At 39.8% G+C, this 21,001-nt stretch overlaps 1 protein-coding gene across 7 annotated transcripts in view; it reads right to left on the minus strand.

Moving 5' to 3' along the window:
• Nucleotides 1–21,001, minus strand: part of PLCB4 (phospholipase C beta 4) — a 211,740-nt gene that overhangs the window by 154,176 nt on the left and 36,563 nt on the right. For 2 of the 7 annotated variants that reach the window (XM_064446791.1, XM_064446793.1), the window contains exon 3: nt 15,711–15,742. The exons of the other annotated variants lie outside the window; for them this stretch is intronic. The gene's annotated coding sequence lies outside the window, so the exon portion shown is untranslated. The remainder of the gene's footprint in view (nt 1–15,710; nt 15,743–21,001) is intronic. 7 annotated transcript variants of the gene reach the window in all.

Below are 21,001 nucleotides of genomic sequence, written 5' to 3' on the forward strand. Positions count from 1 at the left end.
TTTACCAGACACTGAAATCACAAGTAATTCTGCAGACTGCCAGGGAAAGCAGCAGAATTTCCCACCATGCCTACATGAAGCAAAAATGCACATCTTTGCAGAACAGGGTGTCAGTAGTAGCTGTAAAGCATCACCTTGAGAGGAACTTCTCCTGCTTTCTAACCATGAAAGAGGCCAGGCGAACACTGAAAGAAGTGACTGGTAAAACAGGAGGTAAGTGAAGAGTTTTGGGGTTTTTTTTGTTGTTTTTACAGGGGATTTCAAGCTTCATGGTAGCTTCACAGTTTCTCTTCAGTCATAATTATTGCAGTAACAGGTGTTTTCCTCAGGTCTTCATAACTAATTCCAGTTGTACATTGGGATTTGCAGATGTATCTCAGACAAACAGTTATGCCTGCCCCGGTCATGTTTGGTAGACAATCCAGTCAATTGTCTGTACTCAGGTTACTCCTGCCACATGCAAGTTATCACAGTTTCTAATACACTGATCACACTGCAAAAAACATCATGCATTTAAGCTGTAGTGTGACAATGCAAAAAAATATCTGTGAAATTTTAGAAACTATGCCTGTTTTGAACATATAATAAAAGAATGCATTGTTCATTCTGCATATTGTCTGATGTACACATCTTCGTCAGGGAAATAGTTCTTCTTCAGGCATATCAGAAGTTTATTATTCAATCTACTCAACTACCCATTTTGTTTAATAAGAAATGTATTTTAGCAATAAAGTGCAAAAATATGAAGAAACCATCGGCTTTAGAAGGTAAAATAGCAACAGATAATTCTACTTACCTTTCATAACATATACAATTAACATGTAAGCTAAAAAGCAGAAAGTTTTGCATATACTGTTTTAAAAAGGTATTCTACACTTCTACACACACACAAAAAAAAGAAGGCTGGTTTCATTTCCAGGCAGTGCTTGTTAATAGCTTGGGAACTAAATACCTATTGTGGAATTCTAGCAACAGCATGACTCAATAGTTGAAATGACTGCAACACCATTCAATAATCTCATTGTCTGTACTGAGAGCTGTTAGATACTCTATGGTTCTGAAAATATGGGACTCGTTTAGCCAGGAACTGATACCTTCTCAAAATCTCACCAATTATTTATGAGGGAAGAGTTAAATTTTAAGAGCTTTTGACAAATCTAATGACTCGACTTCTGAAGCCTGAGCCATACAAGAATTACCTTATGATTCTGATGCTAAGTCATCTTAGCAGGAATGCAGGAAGGAAAATGCCTGGATTTAATTATCATATAGTATCACAAAAGAAAAAATAATAATTAATTTTATAAAGTAACAAAGTTGTTTAACAGGCAGTCAAGCAAAAGCCAGAGAGTCTCAGACAGGTAAGTTTTCTTGTGAGGGGAATCACTGCAAGCAGTTAACTTTTACAGAGCGTGAATTCCATGTGCAACACTAGACTCCTAGTCTGCCTTTGGGTATTCATTAGCAGCTTTGGAGGGTAAACTATTGCCTACCCCCGTGTCAGGCCAATATGGTAGCCCTTGAAGCATCAAGGATTTGAAACACATTTCAATAGTTTTCCACCTTCATGAAAACCAAACCCACCCACTTTAAAAAAAAAAAAAGGAAAAGAGAATGAGAATTAAAAACTTCTAAATCTGACAGTCCTGCTGCTCATTTAAGACAAGTTTAGGAAAAAGGTTATTTTTGTAAGATTATCAAACTGTGCTTTGTAAAGTCTGGCAGGTAAACTTCCTCAAAGTGATATGTTGATAACACACAGTAGAGGCTGCTCCTGACTCTTCTACATACAAAATTTAGAGGGAATCACAGAGAAAGCACGTCTTTCCTCCTGCTAGATCCTGCCCATAAGCAAAGTCTAGAGCTGCTGCTGCTCTTGCTACAACCTCATACAAGAATGGAAGTTGGCAGGTGCAACCCTGTGAAGCCAGTTTGTTTACCTAAGCTATAGGCACTGTGCCAGCCTAAGGCAGGAACCATGCTCTCAGGTCAGGGCTGTGGAAATATGCAACCAGAGTAGCAAAAATTGGGATTAAAGGTATAAAATCCTAGGCTACACATGGGAAGGTGTGTAGTACGAAGGGGGAGGAGGTAGAGAGCACAAAGAGAAAGGTATACCTCAAGTTGGAGCAGAAGGATCTCATAGTAGGATAGGGAGGATAAAGAACATGAAGTTACGGAAGTTAGAGAAAGTAGGGGAGATGTACATCGCCTGACTTGTGAAATTAGTCACCTGCAACCTGTGAATTTGAAGCTGCTGCTGGCATGAACAGTACTTCCTGAGCAAGTTACAGCAGAACTCTTACTATAAGGAGATATATATATATAGCTTCACAACAAATACAGCTTTTGCTAGCTTCTCCCTGAGCACAGATACTCAATTCTGTACAGCCAAGACTCCCTAAACATAAATCCATAAATCAGTTGATGGCACATAAGGAGCTTTGAGCTAGGGAGAAGGATACAATACCTAGCTTCTAAAACGAGGAAGGATAGGCAACAAGCAGTTAGGACCATTAGGATCCCCAAGCAGCCAGCAGCAGAGGTTCTCGTTCCCCACCTCCATTAACTTCCGTTCTGTAATAGGAAATGCCTCCTTCTGCCTTCTCTGTCAAGCAACCTGTGACCTAAAAGCAGAGGAAGAAAATTCACTGGAGCATGGGAGCGTGGCAAATGAGCAAACAGAGCAATTCCAGAGCAAAGGGCTCAGGTGGTAAAACTCATACTATTCCCAGCTTTTCACCCTGTCTCAGCGTAAGGAAAGATTTACCAGGAAGAAAGGAGAGGGCAGGGACCAACATTACTAAAGCAAGGGTGAGCATGGGCCATTTACCTTAGGCTTCCAGCAACACGGAAATGCCGTGCCAAACTCTCCCTGCCTCAGTTTTGCATGGGAAAGCAAGCAATCCAGGCTACATCCCTGTTCCTACCAGCAAGCCAACACACCTTTCAGAAAAGTCCTTGTTCTCTCATTATCTGTCCATGTTGCCCCATTAGTACTACCATCATACACTCTGATGCACTTTCTCTGCCGCTCACCTTTCCACTTCTCCACTCCTCGAAACAGCAATATTGGCAATACCACCTTGAAATGGTAATACATTGATGAAAGCCAACACTAAGCCTGAACTCAACGAATTTCCTCCTCAAATAGTTTCTTCCTCACTTAATCTTGTCTTACTTTTACCCAGATTATTAACAGGTCTACTTTAAAGTTTTCCACTCAAAAATGAGATTTTATGGAAAAACACATATTTGATTACATTAATTTTTGCCTAGCCTCCATTCTCTTGAGTGACTCAGTTCTTGGGCTGTCATCATTGTACTGATACTATCACGAAATTTTTTTCTGAAGATAAACCAAGTTGTGATCAGCTGTATTTCCAAACATTTCTGGGTGAGGACTCTGCATCTTGTGTTTGTGTGCTTGGCATCTCAAACACTGCCTACAGCCGTCTGAAAGCTTTTGTCAAGTCTGTCACCACAGCTGTTTTCCAGTTCACCTCATTGAGACACTCTGCAAAAACTGATGTGCATAAAAGTAATATAAAATGCAATAAATTACACTAAAGCAGGAAATACTAACTTCAGTAGTCCTCAGGTTATTTCCTAACAAAGTCAAATGCTTAAAAAAATTTTACATATTTCCTTATTTCTTTTATTTTCTAATGAAATCAAAACACAAGATGACTATTTGCTTATCACACCAGCGGAATTCTCAAGAGTGACATTATTAAGGTTTTGTTGAAGCACTAAACTAAAAGCTGTCAGCAGTTACGTTAGAAGAGTTTTTACACTGGATGTATACTTTAACCTATCGCAGACTACTTCAGAGACAAGGTTTTTAGAAAGGCTCCTAAAACAAGCACCAAGCCAAACAAGGATTTTGTCAGCTAGTTTATTACACAGTACTTTGTTAATCAAAAAAATCTTCTTCCTTCTCATAATATCCTTTGACAGAAAGCAGATTATTTCATTCACTGTGACTTGTAAAGAAATTCAGTGAGGGCAGCATTCCAGATTGCCTTCCAGACGCAACATGACATCCCCATCACCCCCTAAGGAAGCACACGCCAATGTTGAAATTCCTACTGGAACATGTGCTCCCTCTTCACTTGAAAAAGTCTCACAAGCCAAAGAGCCTCAGCTGCTCTGTGATACCACATGCCAAAACAGAGATAGTGTCTTTGACATCATTCAACCTCAAACAGGATAAACTCTTTATAAAACCACAAGTAGTAGTTTTAAAGAGCAAAATTTCTTAAAATCACACTTACTCTTACATGAGCAGCTCTTGAAGTGCTCCAAACTCCTTCTCTTCCCTTCTTTCCCTGTTAATGCTGTCATTATATGAGTATCAGTAATACCCGCTCCCACCCCCTCCACACTGGCTACACTAAGGAAAAAAACCACAGCACCATAATCTTGTTCTTCGTACCTACAGGCAAAGTAATAGCATAAAATATTGTCTGAAGAAGTAGTATGCGATTATATCTTGGGTTAGCCTGGACAGTACTAAAGGGACAGAATTTATTGCCTACTCCCTTCTGGAGACTTAAAATATAAGCAGATTGGTGGAATGCCCTGTTTTTCCCAAGGATCATCTCATACAGCAGTGATCAAATGAGATGAAAAAGTTGCCTTACAGAGTAAGTATCAGCAAATTTCAAAGCACTAGAAACACAAAGTGGATTAGAACATGACCCTATAAAAAGGGGGTCTGGGCTTTAATAGACAATGCCTGGCTACCTTATCTTGAACAATACATGTAGTCTTTATGTTCCGTGTCTGTAAGACAGGAGATAACGCCACCTCATGAAACTTTTTGGAGGTTTAATTAATTATTGCTCGCAAAGGGCTTCAAATTCCTCAGCTGTAAGGTACTACTATATTAGTATCATCCATTATGTAGATACTAGTAACTTACGGCCCTTAGCAGTCAATCCAAGCAAATAAAGGCAGACTATGTGATCTATGTAAAACCTATGGTGCCATTGCATACAAACATACAAAAGACTGTGCAAATTACGTAAATTAAACCTCAGGTTCTGTGGCAAAGGAACCTATTTGACTTTCCCACACAGGTAAAATCACCTTATCTAAATGCTGCAAAAAAATGTAACAAGAGTATTCTTGTGTTAAGAACTGGACAAAATTTTAAGAGCTTTCAGTACTCTTGGCAAAGACCTTGCCTAAAAAATAGAGTTAGTAAAGATGTGTAAATACAAGCAGAAGACTCAAAATGTTAGAGCCTCTAGAAGAAAGGGGCTAACAGCTCTAACATAACAGGAAAGTCAGTTCTGTGCAGAAGGTACAGGTGGTTGGGTAACAAGCTCTTTGCTTTTGGGGCTGTCATCTTTCCCCTCCAAAAAAAGCCTCCTGATAATACATGGGAAAGAGGTGGGGCTGTTCCCATAGTATCTCTAATTAACCTTTGGGACTGTATTTTCATGTGAAAATGATACAGCCCATACTTACTCTGATTTCAGAAAACAATGGCTTTATTCTGAGCTACCATAATTAAGTTATCTGACAATCTCATTTAGATAGTCCTTTGTAGATTATGCCAGTATGGATGTTCAAGGTATCAAGGTAATCCCTACCAGAAGAGGCCCTGCTCCCCTTTAAGGTAGGACTGCAGCAGAACATGATCATCATCAACCCAGATATCCAGGGCTCCACTACACCTCCGCAGTGCACAGTTTTGCTTCCTCATTCAACTTTTTAATGCAGCTTGAAGATCTGAAGTATTGTTTTTCCACAGCTCAAAATATGAGGCTAGCAAAAAGAATCCTGCCCAAAGCCATTCCAAAGTGAAACCCTCACATGATTTGGGTACTGCTCTGCTTATTTACATGGATGAGTATGATATAGCATAGATTAGAAAACTAACATTCACTCCAAATGCACTGCAGCTAGAGCATCCTGTACTGAGGTGCTATTTATTAAATTATTCCAGTTGTGATAGTATCTCTCAAGTTTCAGAAAACCAAATGAGAATGTTAGACTAAAAAAATTTATCTTATTATTCAGTATATTTCAGGAGAAAGCAAACTATTTTCAGTTCAGCTTTTTTGTTATGAGCATAGTCTGCCTTCAAAGCAAATAAAAACACTAGCTGTGATCATCAGCAATTTATTCCTTTCCATGTATATTTATAGTTATATGCTATACCCTATCAATATGCGAACAACTGCTTTTCCACTTCAAATCTCAGAATCAAAAGAACGAAAAACTAGTTAATTTTAAAATTGCTTTTAAGAAACCTGTGAGAATCATCAAAATTGATCAGGATTCTTATTAATTTCACTCTGCTCTTGCAGAGGAATATGATGATCAGAATACATTGAGACTAAGCTCCTTGCTGAAATACAAGGCTGCTGAACTGTCTTTGGCAAAGGAACAAGATGATCCTGTCTCTGCAGCCAGCTGTGGATATAGGCATGGAAAGGACATACACACATACCATATTCTCAGAGTAATCAGGAGGCTGTATAAATATCAGCAAATCACCTGTAACTTGGGTTTATTTCAGTCATTTATAATGTAGTGATGAATAACCAGGAATTACATTGCACTGTTAGACATGAAGGCTTGAACAAGTTTAATGATAGTATGAGAAAACAAAGGAAACTATTAATGAACAGGTTGGCCTACTCCTTATCTCCCATTTGGGATGTTATGGTCCTGAGAGACAGCTAGGTGCGTAAAAACCTAGGTGGTTGGGCACAACAGCTCCAAAGAAGAGATCTGGGTGTCCAGGCAGCAAAGAGGAAGCAGAGCATGAGCCAGCAACATGTCCTGGCAGGAGAGAGCATCAACAGCATCCTGGGCATAGCTAAGAGGTCAAGGGAGGTGATTATCCCCTTCTACTTGGCACTTGTTAGACTGCATCTGGAATAGCATCCAGTTTGTGGATGCCTAATACCAGAAAGGCTTTGACAAACTGCAGCAAGTCCAGCAGAAGCCACAAGACCACCAGGGCCTAGAGCACTTGCCCTGTGGGGCAAGACCGTAGGGCCAGGCCTTGTTTGCCCTGGAGAAAGGATGGCTTTAGGGGACACCTATCAGCTGCTGCACTAGTAGCTACGATGGTGTTGTCAAGGAAATGAACCAGGCTCTTCACAGTAGTTCAAGGTGGGAGAAGGAGAGACAACAAGCACTAATTGAAGATGACAGCCTTCCCTTTTCAGTTCCCAGTTCTATTGTGGCACCCTAAATAGGAGGGATAAGGCAAGGCAGGCCTCAGGAAGGCGAGGAAGATGGTATGGCAATGAAGGGGCTGTGGAGTCTCAACACAGGCTAGCACTCAGAGGGGAGCAGAACTGAGTCCCATCGTTGTCATCGTCCCCCCCGCCCCGTTCCTACAGCTGCCTGAGGCTGAGACAAAGGCTTCAGACCCACCACAATAAACTGCCAGCTGACTAGCAGGATGGAGAGAAAAGGAAGCTTCCTTCAGTGGCAGAGGTGTCTGAGTCAACGTTTTTGCTGTCTTCCATTTATGAAAGTTTTATAAAATAAAAAGGTATTAATTTTTGAGGCTTAAAAAATTTTAATCAGTGAAGGTCAATAAGCAATGCCCAATTACAAACTATATAAAGGCCAAAAACTATTGTGTCATTGCTAAAAGTTAGTTGTTGTTCTGTAACCTTTAGAATGACTTTCTGTTTAATAGTGAGTAATCATGACCTTTCTCATAAAAAAAGTGAGATCAAATTCTTAATCCATTAGGAAGAACATGACAGATCTCTTCCCCCTTTACTGTTACAATATTTATGCAGGCCATATGCAAGCGAATAGTTTCTGATGATGTTTTGATGCGTGAGGATAAAGACCAAACGCATATTTTTGCGGATACTGTCATTAGCGAACATAGCTGTGTTATTATGTATCTTCTGTTTAGTTTTCAGTTCAAGTTTTATCTGCTTGTTGCGGGGGGAAAAAAACCACAAATAGTAGGCACTTGTTTTAATTTTAGAATAACTGAAAAAGACTATTTCCCTTTGTTAATTACACAAACCACAAAGTGTTTATTTACTTGATCATATAACATTGAACAAAATTCAGTTACAGGTTATATACTGCATCACTTCAAAATGAGTAATTTTTTTAGCAACTTGACAATTGCAAAAGCAACTACTTGAAATAGAACGATAACACAAGGAAAAAATGGTTCTGTGTAAACCTTGGACAACAGTACATGTGGTAGCTGTAAAAAATGAAGGACTACAAATCACCTTAACTGCAGTTCAATTTACAGAGAAAATGAGAGGCTGGAACATGACTTCAACACAGATGAAATCTCCCTCTCCTACCTCAGGAGCCTATGAGATATGTGCCCAAGATAAGTTATCTGTCTAGTGCTCTCTAACAGATGCAAAACATTAGACAACTCATACCATCCCAGGATATTTGTCTAAAACAAAAGACAGATGAATCATTCCCCCAAAGGTGCCTTGTTCTCGCCTGCTACTTTAGGAGACAAAACAACAGCTTAAACACATGCCTAGCTTTAGGCAGCAAAAGCTAGGCAAGATAAATCCTACCTGTAGAGGTAGACAATCTGTCTCCTAATACTATATCTACACTTCCCTGTGCATGTAGAAATAATCGTTTATGTGACCTTTCTTCTGCACAGTAGCTTAATACTTCCTTTCTGCTTAACTCATCCCCCATCTAACCTCTAATCTTATACCTTCTGCAAACATTTTTCACTCCCATTTCTCTCTTGCAGCTCCTGTTGCTTTAGGGTTGCTTTGGGTTTTAAAATTGTGGAAAACTCCGTTTAGACTACACTGTAACTGAAAGGAATTTTTAAAACATCTGGAAACATCCATTGCATTGTAAGTTTACTTATGCAATGCAACAGATTCTGAACTTCCTCTGCAAAAAAAAAAGTGAAGTTTTCCTTTATGCATGCTAATTAACTTTATCAAAAATTCACTTCATCTCCCCAATGTAAGAAATTATGAAGTCATTAGAAACACTGCATTTTACCAGAAGGCCAATATCGCTACACTGATTACATCTTGTAGTGTAAGTACTTGAGAATGTTACTCATGACAAAAACCTTCGTATCAGTCACAGCTCTTTTCTGAATGTTCAGTATGAAAATGTGGGCAGAGAAATACAGAATGCTCAGGAGAGTGCAGGAATAGGGCTTTTTTAAGCACTTATGACTGTGTTGACCACTGGCTTGATGCACTATTCTTCAACTGAACCAAAAATAAAGATGAAAAAACAATTTTGAAGTAAAATGAAAAACAAAGCCAGCAAACAGCATAAGGGCTTACAACTACTTCAAAATTACCACAAGTTAGCTACAGAAATTAACTCGTATAACATTTCATGATTATAAGAGATCAGAACATTGGCAGCTGTTGTTATCCAGTGAATACCAGGAAAAAGTAATTACATGAGAACACAGAATAAGTGTCTTCCCTGGCAAGTATGAAAAAGGAAGGAACACATGTCTGATGAAAACAATAAGTTTTATTGAAGTTACTGCCATCTGAAGATACAGGCTAATATTTGCGGTTTAAGGGGGCAAAAAAAGTACTTATATTAAAGAACACATTCCTTATTATGCATGTACATTTTTTAATCATTATTTTAAACCAAGAAGGCTGTAATTTTGCATTTCATCAAGCTAAGTGATTTGACCCTTAAAATGCTGTTAAGCAGTTTAGGTATAAGAATTGACCTAATTTAGTATGACAGCAGCCCAGTGTGAACACCTGTAGACTTACAACTATATTAGAAATAAACAGAAGAACACTACAGTGTTCTCATGCTACTACCTGGCTGGTCACACAGTATTTCCTGAAGTATTCCTGCCACCAAACATGCACAAAACAGCAGAAGTAACCTTCCATTTCACAATACTGAGACTTAAGTATTTTAAAAATGCCTTCTGCTGGTCCTATTGCACAGCTGCTGTCCTGACACCAAGGACAGTTTGATTAACCAAAAGCAAATTTGCCTGGGCCTTGCACACAGCTTTCTCCTCATAAGCAGACACATAAATCAACCCATATATAAGAGTGCATAAGCAGAACCTAGGAAACGCTGACTTTCAGAAACGTATGAGTCAGCTATGCAAAAAAGAGCACCTTTTCTTTTTTAAAACACCCTAATCTCAAAATAAAATAAGAAATAGTGTCTGTTTTTATCTCACTACTTTGGGGAAGGCACTGATTTAAGCAGATGATCTGAATTTGCAGCATTCTAGTCCATACTTTAGATTTAGCTGATTTCACTCAAAATAAAGGTACTCTCGTAAGTGAAAGAACAGAACAAATTTGCTTTACTATGTTTACCAAAACTTCAGATGTGTAGCCCTGTCTCCTAATACCTTACTTTCGTACACAGAAACACAAAGGTGAAACAAGATACTGTCTTCAGTTCTCAGTCAACTTCCTCAAAAGTGACCAAACTGAGCTAATCACTCAAATGGAATAGCTGATTGAACCAAAACACAGAAAACACACTCTGCCTCTGGAATACCCCATTGTCAGAAGTTGCTTGAGCTCAAAGTATGTGCAAAAAGAGACTGGCCACGGAGGAATATATGAATGTTGTCAGGGTGTGCAGAGATGCAACAAGGAAGGCCAAGGCCCTCTTGGAATTAAATCTGGCAATGCATGTCGAAGATAAGAAGGGCTTCTTTTAATACATCAGCAGTAAAAGGAAGACTGGGGATACAGTGGACCCACTGCTGAACAAGGAAGGGGCCCTGGCGACACAGGATGCAGGGAAGGTGGAGTTGCTGAACACCTCCTTTGCCTCGGTCTTTACTGCTAAGGCTGGCCCTCAGGCATCTCAGCCCCCAGGGGAGAGAGGACAAATTGGGACAAAGGAAGACTTACCATTGGTTGAGAAGGATTGGGTCAGAGATCACCTACGCAAACTGGATCCTTACAAATTCATGGGCCCCAATGGGATGCACCCGCGAGTGCTAAGGGAGCTGACGGATGTTCTTGCGGAGCTACTATCCATCATCTTTGAAAGGTCACGGAGGACAGGAGAGGTGCCCGAGGACTAGAGGACAGCAAATGTCACTCCAATCTTCAAAAAGGGCAAGAAGGAGGACCTGGGGAATTATAGGCCAGTCAGCCTCACCTCCATCCTCCAAAGGTGATGGAGCAGTTCATTCTGGAGGTCACCTCCAGGCATGTAGAGGACAACAAGGTCATCAGAAGTAGTCAACATGGATTCACCAAGGGGAGATCATGCTAGACCAACCTGATAGCCTTCTATGATGGTGTGACTGGCTGGGTCAATGAAGGGAGAGCAGCGGATGTTATCTATCTTGACTTCAGTAAGGCATTTGATACTGTCTCCCATAGCCTCCTCGCAGGCAAGCTAAGGAAGTGTGGGTTGGATGAGTGGACAGTGAGCTAGACAGAAAACTGGCTCAACAGCAGAACTCAGAGGGTCATGACCAATGGGGCAGAGTCTGGGTGGAGGCCTGTCACTAGTGGTGCTCCCCAGGGGTCTGCGCTGGGTCCAGTCCTCTTTAATATATTCATCAATGACCTGGATGATGGAATTGAGTGTAACCTCAGCAAGTTTGCTGATGATACCAAGCTGGGAGGAGTGGCTGATACACCACGAGGCTGTGCTGCCATCCAGTGAGACCCGGACAGGCTCGAGAGCTGGGCCGAGGGGAACCAGATTAAATTCAACAAGAGCAAGTGCAAGGTCCTGCACCTGGGGAGGAACAACCCCATGCACCAGTACAGTCTGGGGGATCACCTACTGGAAAGCAGCTCTGTTGAGAAGGACCTGGGAGTGCTGGTGGACAAGTTGACCATGAGCCAGCAATGTGCCCTTCTGGCCAAGAAGGCCAACAATATCCTGGGGTGCATTAAAAGGCGTGCAGCCAGCAGGTCGAGAGAGGTTATCCTCCCCCTCTACTCTGCCCTGGTGAGACCACATTTGGAGTACTGTGTCCAGTTTTGGGGCCCCCGGTTTAAGAAGGCCAGGGAACTGCTTGAGCAAGTCCAGCAGAGAGCTACCAAGACGATCAGGGGACTGGAGCATCTCCCATATGAGGAAAGGCTGAGAGACTTGGGTTTGTTTAGCCTGGAGAAGACTGAGGGGGGATCTCATCAATACCTACAAATATCTAAAGGGTGGGTGTCAGGATGATGGGACTAGGCTCTTTTCAATAGTGCCCAATGACAGGACAAGGGGCAATGGGCTCAAGTTGGAACACAGGAAGTTCCACCTCAACATGAGAAAAACTTCTTTCCTGTGAGGGTGACAGAGCAGTGGAACCGGCTGCCCAGGGAGGTTGTGGAGTCTCCTTCCCTGGAGACATTCAAAACCCGCCTGGATGTGTTCCTGTGCCCCCTGCTCTAGGTGTCTCTGCTCAAGCAGGGGGGTTGGACAAGATGATCTTAGAGGTCCCTTCCAACCCCTGCCATCCTGTGATTCTCAGCAAAGATCATGCGAGTTCTTCAGTGGTTATTGCCATTATGGGGAAAGCTGATTGCATTTAAAGTTTCAGCCACAAATAAGTTTCTTTTGTATTTCTTACTGATATAAACTACGTAATCAGATCATCATTAAATTCCATCTTAAACTAGGCTTGTTTTTAAAATGTAAAATGGAATTCAAATTGTAAAAATCACCTAAGTTAAAAAAAAATAGGGGAAAAAACCCAAAACCAGAAATCAAACCAAAAACATCCCTTCTCTCCAGGAGGGGTAAAAGAAATACAATCCACATACCGCATTTTACACTAAACACAACCCAGTGTAGTAAAGGTGGGGGAAGACAGACAGACTTTATATGCTCATGTCCCAGGGAGTTCAGAAAAACAAACTCTATTCCTGAGCTACATTCTTATCACCAAGGGCATAATAAAGACAAATTAATAGCCTGTCCTATGGAAAATGGCCGGCAAGCCAAGCCTACAATGAAGGACAAAGTGGGATAGGAATTGAATCGCACGTGGGAGAGAAAATAAAAGGAATCTACAAGATGTAGTCTGCAGTAGGCCTTTGGTAAAGCTATTAACATGTACCTCTTAAAAGCTATTTTAATTCTTTTAGCTCACAGATGAAAGGACAGATAAGAATTGCCACATATTCTTGTCACCCAAATGGTCTTCATTGACTAACAGAAGACTCGTCTCTATTTTCATAAGCACAGGCTCCTTAACAAAGCCCTTGGAAGCCACAAAAACATAAGTTATGACAGTTTTCCACACACTGAGCTTATTAAGATTGTGTTTTCTCATGCAGAATCACAAAAATAAATTCAGGAAAACAGTTATTCACACTACCATTAATGAAAACAGTCCCAACAAGTAAAATTGCATGACATTCGACAAATCAAATTTTCTCCGTGTAAAATGATATTTAAAGGCCTATTCTAAAAGCTGCAAGTGGAATAAAATAATTTAGGTTTTGCTGTTAGTGATATTAATTCATATTTTTTTATTTCATTAAAAAAAAGACTAAACTACTGCAAACACTTATCTAAGAAGAACCACCCTTCTCTCAGAAGAGCTGAAAACTAAGCATTCCTCAACTTGAGTTGACATAACTCCACTAGTGAAGTAGAGATGTACTGAGAAAGACCTTTTTGTACTCTTCTCCTATAGTCTACAAATAAATTAAGTGTGGGAATATAGCTGGGCAAGCTTGAACAATGTCCTAATAAATATTCATAAAGCATTTGTGCCACAATATGATCAGCGTTTAGAAGCAACAAAACTGTACAGCAGCATACACCTGTCTTAAACTTTGAAATCTGTCTTCTTTTAAACCCTGAATTGACAGCAAATGTGTTTAATGTGTGCATTACTACATTTAATGAATCAAAAAGATCATCGCTTAGCATGCTATCAGAAAGGCAATTTTTTTTACTCATGAAGGATGAAACAAGCTGACGCATCGCAGAAACAGCTTAGTACAAAGAAATCTTACACAAATCAATTATAATTAAAGCAAACAAATAGTTAAACTTGATCTGGTTGTCCAATACATATTAACCATGTCTGAGACCTATATTTTAACTCTTTTTTTTTTTTTACACAAGTTTATGTGTTTATAAGTAGCATTTTTCCTCCATAAATCTACTGATATTTCTATTATTTGAGCACTTACTTGAACTGCACATTATGAAACAGTATCTAAATAACACAGAACAGCCACTATTCATACTTATAAAACACAATTTTTCCATGAATTGCCTTTGCTAAGTTCCCAAACTAAAATAGAAAACTGTACCTCATTAACACTGGCAAACTTCCACGCCCTCCCACTTTCCAAAACTTACACTACTAATATGGGAAAAAAACATAATAAAAGATTAATCTTCAGTTTTATAGCAAAAAAAAATGTTGCAGACCACCAAAAAAAAATCCTTTAAAGCCTGAACAGATAGCAGTACAGTGGCACCAGGAGTAAGCCATTTCATAGCTGCTAACACCTCAAAACATCCTCCTATACTGGATATGCCCCTCCCTTCCATACCTACTTCTTCTTGACATAGTTTTAAACGTGATTACAAAACAGAAAAATGAACAAAGCGCTTAGGGCACATACAAGCGTACCTGACTTCATCTGAAGCTAAGACAGATCCTATCATCCAACTGCAATGCAGATACAAGTTTGAAATTTTGCGTTGGGACCAAGAGGTGTAACATGTTTGAGCCATGCAGAACACGCAGGATTACTGGCTCCTTGCACTGAGCCATTTCAGACACCTGCCCAAGCAATCTGCTGGCATCGATGGAAGCCCACCTTTATAAATAAAATGTCTTGCATTTACTCCCAGGCAACAGACCTCCATCCTGGCCTTTTGCTTTCAATTTGCTCCCAAAAAGATACCCACAGAAAAAGTTGGGTCAGTTCAGTTGCTTTCCTGTTCTTGTACCCTCATAGAATAGGAAGCAAAAGGACGGGTAGGAATGAAAGCAGCAAGCTCTTAAAGTAAGACAAAAAAATGCACCACACTAAGACAGCAGGACATCATGATTCTAGCAGTCAATTTCATTAACATCATGCCCCAATAACTGAAGTCTTCCACTTCCAACCAAACTGCCAGTTCAGTAAGGAGTAGTTTTCCTACATCTAGACACAGTATAAAATAATGTTGCTTTCATTAGTACTTTTTAATGAAGCTATGAGTGACATCTAAGAAACAAAATATTACCAATCTGAATACATTAACAAAACAAAGCCAGTAAACTTCATTTTACTGTCCTCTCCCTAGTTCCCCCCAATTTCTTCTGTTTTCCTATTTCATTTTCTTTTTTTTTTTTTTTTTTTTTAAAATACTCCTCTCTCCTAGGACTGACTAACCTTTAAATGGATCTCCAGCACAAGTGAAACAGGAACACACCTGACTATTCGAGAGAAAAAGCAGAACTATAAATTACAGAGCACTCTCTAGTGCACAAAGTAAACTGGGGAAAGAATTAAAAAAAAACCCCACACCACTATTTATTTTCTGGTAACCTTCTGATAAATAAAAAAGGGAAACCTAAAATCTACCAGTTGGAAGGTGACTTGCTACTGGTCAAATATTACTGAGGAGAAATCAAAATGTTTTAGCAGTTTGTTTTGCAACATTATTGGCTTTCTAGGTTTTGCAGTTTTCCAGTAGCTGAGAAAAACCCTCACCAGGTCACATCTCACTTAGCCAAACCAGCTAGTGAGACTACAAATGAAAACCACACAGAATATTCTCACCAGGCAACTTTTCCAGTAGCGTGTGACAACTCCTGAAAAAAAAAATTAAATCAGTGTTTTATGGAAAAGAAAAGTCAATGTCAGCAAGTTTTTCCACAAGCACAGTTTTCCTATGCCTAGCAACTTTCCATGGAAGCAAACCTGGTCAGTGTCCTCCAGCACCAACCAAGTGCTTCCAGCAGCCCTGTTCAGGCTAGTACAGGCAGATCTTCCAGGTCCCCTACAGGGGCTTATATATAGTTGTCTCTCTTTACAGTAGTATAGAGGGGTTTTATATTCCTATTTTTATAAACATTTTTATATGTTATTTATAGTTATACAATATGTATATATACATATGGATAGACACATATTTACAGGTAAGATATAGACAGATGGATATAAAGTTTGTTGTATATTTTCTTCTCCCTCCTTGAGTTCGAAGTCCAGCAGGACAACATACTACTTGTCTAATTTGGAAGGAGGGAGGCAGGAAATCAAACCAAGATTTGAGGGTTTTAAAATTTTTTTTATACCCTTTTTTCCTACGTACAGCATGTGCTTCATTGTTCAGGAATGTTTTTTAAATAGAGTGACATTAAGGATAAAAAAAATTGCATCAGCATATACTCTGGAGTCTTTTTAAAGTATTATGGACACTTGTGTCATGGAAGAGTTGGCATTTTTGATTGTATACACACAGCATACGTGAATGTCAGTCCAATAGATGTGTTTACTTAAAAATAAGTAAATACCAGGAATGTAGGCCTTCTGTCTCACCAACTAGCCTTTACTACGCACACAGTATTAATCTGAAGCACATTTGTATGGTTAGAGATTTTACTTTCCTTAAGCCATAAGCAAAGAAATAGCATAAGAAAGGATTTCTAGACAAAGCCTTAGTGACAGCAGAACACTAGCCATGTAGGAAGCAGCAAGGAGAACTGAACCATGGTCCAAAGTTTTACCAGATCTCCAGCCATCTGCCCTCATATATGCGACTACACAGAACTGCGTGATACACACTGTAAGACGACTTAGCAACTAACTGAAGAAATAGCTGGATTTTTATAATGAAATTTTAAAAAAGAAAAAAGGGAAAAGAGAAAAAAGATTAAAAACCTAAAATGGTTCAGCTTTATTTCCACAGGCAGTATTATGCTCACTTTCACTACCTGATTGTGGAGGGGTAAAAAGACAAAGTAAAACCAGGTCTACACAGGAGCTATTAATTAGGCACAGCTGTGGAAAATATTCTACTGTCACTGAGCTAAACAGCCTCAACTTCATTCTGCAAGATCACCTCTGAGCACACTGTATGGCTGAACACCTGTCTGCCTGCAAGTCTTCCATTTGAGGCACATTCATTCTTTCTTTAGAAAGAATACTTCACACTCTTTATAGACAATACTCTACCATTTCACTGTACTTTGACTCCCTTTGAACCAGAGATAATGGCATTTATGCATATTTGTCTCAGGAAATAAGGCCTGCATAATAAATTCCTGAAAATTATGTTCAAATTAGTGGCCTATCTGCAGTCCTAAGCATACAGCTCCTTGTTGGTGTTTTGGAATAAATAATCCCCAGTCTTCTTGCTACCTTGTATTTTGGTTCTCTCAATTGGTTCATTTGTTGTCAACTGACCATCTAAAGTTCCAGAAGATAATTGTATTCTTCTACTTATGCATCACAAGTTGTACTACATATACAACATGCAAACTAGTACACACAAACTAAGAGACAAACAGCCTACTGAATTTTTAAATGGTCAATGGAAGATTTTGTTTAGCATCTGCTCAAGTACTTTTAGAACAACCAGCTCCAGTTTTTTGTTTTGTTTTCTTAAAGGAACAAGAAAATCTTGCTCTTGCACTTAACAGCTTTTTTAAAATTTAGTCCCTCACTAATCCAGGTATTTGACACACCTGCCATCCTCCCTTGCCCCTACACTACAGCTCTGCCAAACTCTTCCATCTCTTCCCTGCCTTCCCTCACAAGCACCTTCTCTTTGCCTTTGTTGTGGCTCCTGTCCCCCAATGCTGCTGTTTCCAAGAGACCTTTCAGCGCTAACTTGCCTTTTCTTCAAAAGGGAGCCTAACAGAGTTAGATGCTTGCAGGCTAATGGGAAAGGGACAGAACTCTACCAATTTTTGGGATTCAGATTATTTATGTCTCAGCTCTTCTGTCACAGAAGTGCAAGGCAGGCTCTCTTTTGCTTTAAAAGTAACTATCAGTTATGTCACAGTCTATGGAAATCGAAATCATTTTTTTGCTGGCAAGAATAGAAATGTAGGGCCATCAGACAGGAAGAAAAATCTCTTTTCCAAAGGAAAATTACTCTTCTGGATCATGACACTAACCCTGTTTATCTCAGGATAAAGAATGAAGCACAAACCATGCATTATACCATTAAACTAAATATTGCTCTTTCCAATCATAGAAAGCCATTTCTTGCCCCAAGCTAGTGCAGCCTCTGGACCATAACAGACTGCTGGCCTAAGTGTGAATATGCCTTTCCTGCAGTTGAGACAGGGTAAGCATCACACAGGAGTCTCACTGTCACTAAGATCTGTGATATACAACAGCAAAATCCAGGGATTTAACAGCCTCGAATACAATCTAAGCTCCCATCATTTTACTTACATAATTCTTCAATAGGACTAATGTAAAAACACTTTCAAGGGGAGGTCAAGACCTTGGGTGGCTGGCCATGCAAATATTCACACATTCAGACAATAGTTTCACTCTCTCCTACATCATACTAAAATATCCACAGGTGAACACCACCGAGATAAAAAAATCTAGACTAAAACTGCCCTAAAATGTCTTGTATTAATACAATTATTACAAGTAATTCAACAGCCCCAATGTTACAATGTTGCCAACTACCTCTTTTCCCTGAAGATGCCTTGCTCTAGAGGGGATTTTATTCTGTAGACTGTAGGTGCCCTAGAATTGATATGTTTATGTTAATGGAACAGTATATAAAGTCACCTCAAAGGCAATTGGTTTAAAATTGTAAACCTCTACAGATGGGATGTAGGGTGACAAGTTAATTTAAAATTAGACTCCTAGATATAGTGCACACCTGATAATTGAGAGAAGTGGGAGGAGGGAGAAGAAGGTTACTGCTCTATATCTGAAAAGGTGAATCCCTCCTTCATTAGAGGAGGGGAGGAAGGAAATCCAGAACCATACTGAAGTGGAGTCAAACTGCCAATTGCAAGGATTTCCAGATGCCTACAGGGGTTGGGGATGGACATACTGGTGCCTGTGCCTTTTCACTATGGGTGAACTCCACCCACATTTAGGGAAGTTGTCAGCAGTTGTTGGGGGGAGAAGGGCCACTGAATATTAAGTCTCAAACAGCCCAGCTCATGCTCTTCTCTTGTCTTCTCCCTCTCCCATGGAGAGACAGCAGCACAAATCCCCAAAGGCAATATTGCCTTAATCCCTGTCACTGATCAGAACTGCCCAAAAACCACTCCATGAGAACAGTCGCTCCATGCCTTCCCACAGCACAGAGGCACTGCACCAAATCTGGTACCCAGTTCCTTGCCAGGCTCAGCTCTGAGACTCAACTTCCCACCATGCAGAAACCTCAGCCCCTTCCCAGTGTTGCACACAAGCAGCACCTATTACAAAAGCTGAGAGGGAAGAGACAGGGTGTGCGTGCTGGGGGAGAACAACCACCCTGTGGAACATTTCCCCACTGCACTCAAGGAACACAAATATTTTGCCATTCCCACTTCTGCAAGGCTAGTGGGTTTGGTGGTGAGAGTAACACAGCATTGCCGTAGACTATTTCTACCTATGGTAGTTATCATTTGTGGAATGCCACTACTGCGTGAGACAAAACATAACACCAAAGGGAAGCAAGAAATATTGAACTTTGTCAGCCAAGCATACCACTTACAGGAGGAACAGACAGAACAGAGACAATGAGCAGAAAATACAGTCACAGTAGCTTCCTATTTTAATAATGGTCCTAATCACTGACTTTCAATTATTCATACACAGCTACATGTTCCTTTTCTGCCAGAAGCACTGTAAGAGTTGCCATCCTGCACTTAAAAGTACCGTCTTAAAAATTACATAGGCAAATACTCTTGTATGAAGCATCTAGAAACATACACCGAAGTGTGAGCATAATGCATGCTAGGAAATAAGCCAAACTGTAGGTTAAAGTAACATGCACAAGTATGCCCCATTCCCAGCTCTGAGGCTCCAGCATTCTGCCTTCTGATTTACAGGAACGTTAAGTCTGTTTTCACAACTGACATTACAACTGCAACTGCAGGTAAGCGTATACACATGTTCACATGCAAGCACCAAGAAAGCAAATATGCAAACTGGACAGAACACCTTTAGAGATGTTTCATGACTGAAAGTAGAGGCAGCTGTTTCCTTCAATTCTAAAAAAATACAACAGACTAAAAACTATACATGGAGCTCACAGAAAACAAGCAGCCCTGAATCAACACAGCTGAAATAAAGTATCTAAATCAAATCTGTGTATCCCCCTTTTTCCACTTTTACAAAAGAGTCAATCTAAAAATCACAAGGATGTAAAAATGTTCTAGTTTGGCCAAATAAAAAGAAGTCACATTCTATAAAAGACCTATTATTAGCTTTGTTCCTGTTCCATTTGGCTTCAACGTCTTTTCTAATAAAACCTAGAAGAATGAAGGGCAATATAATTATATTTCTAATCTCTATGTAAACAAAAAAGGACTGTCCCTGTTTATTGTTTAGTACAGATTAAACACCATATCAATATTAAATTATTTAGGGAGCCGGCTGTTTACGTTGACCTTACCTTCCACTGATCAAGAGTTTCCCATACACAACAAATAGGAAATAGTTTACAGGACACAAAGTTGTTTTTTATAATGTCAGGCAAATTCACTTTTCTTTCTAAACTAAATTTGTACAACAAACCATATGGCTAGCCTCCAGGAGGCTTTTCTCTTCTCCTGCATTATATGGGGGGGGGTACTTTAAGTGATGACACATCAAACTTTTTAGAATACATACCTTGAAACTACTGAAATGTTATGGAAATAATCACTCACTTATTCAAACTCCCTTTATGCTAACAATTGACTGACTACAGTTGCTCCTGTTAGCTAAAGTCACAGTATGTTTTTCTTGCATATTAACCACAGACTATTTGGAGTAACTTGGCAGCTTTTTCTCTTTGATTACTAAATACCCTTCAGCCCCCCAGTATCCAAGGAGCCTCCATGAAAAAAAACACATCCTTTTCTTCACTGCTGCTATACCAGAAAAAGAAAACTGAGGAAAGG

This window comes from Phalacrocorax carbo, chromosome 3 (assembly GCF_963921805.1).
Source record: "Phalacrocorax carbo chromosome 3, bPhaCar2.1, whole genome shotgun sequence".
NCBI lineage: Eukaryota > Metazoa > Chordata > Aves > Suliformes > Phalacrocoracidae > Phalacrocorax > Phalacrocorax carbo.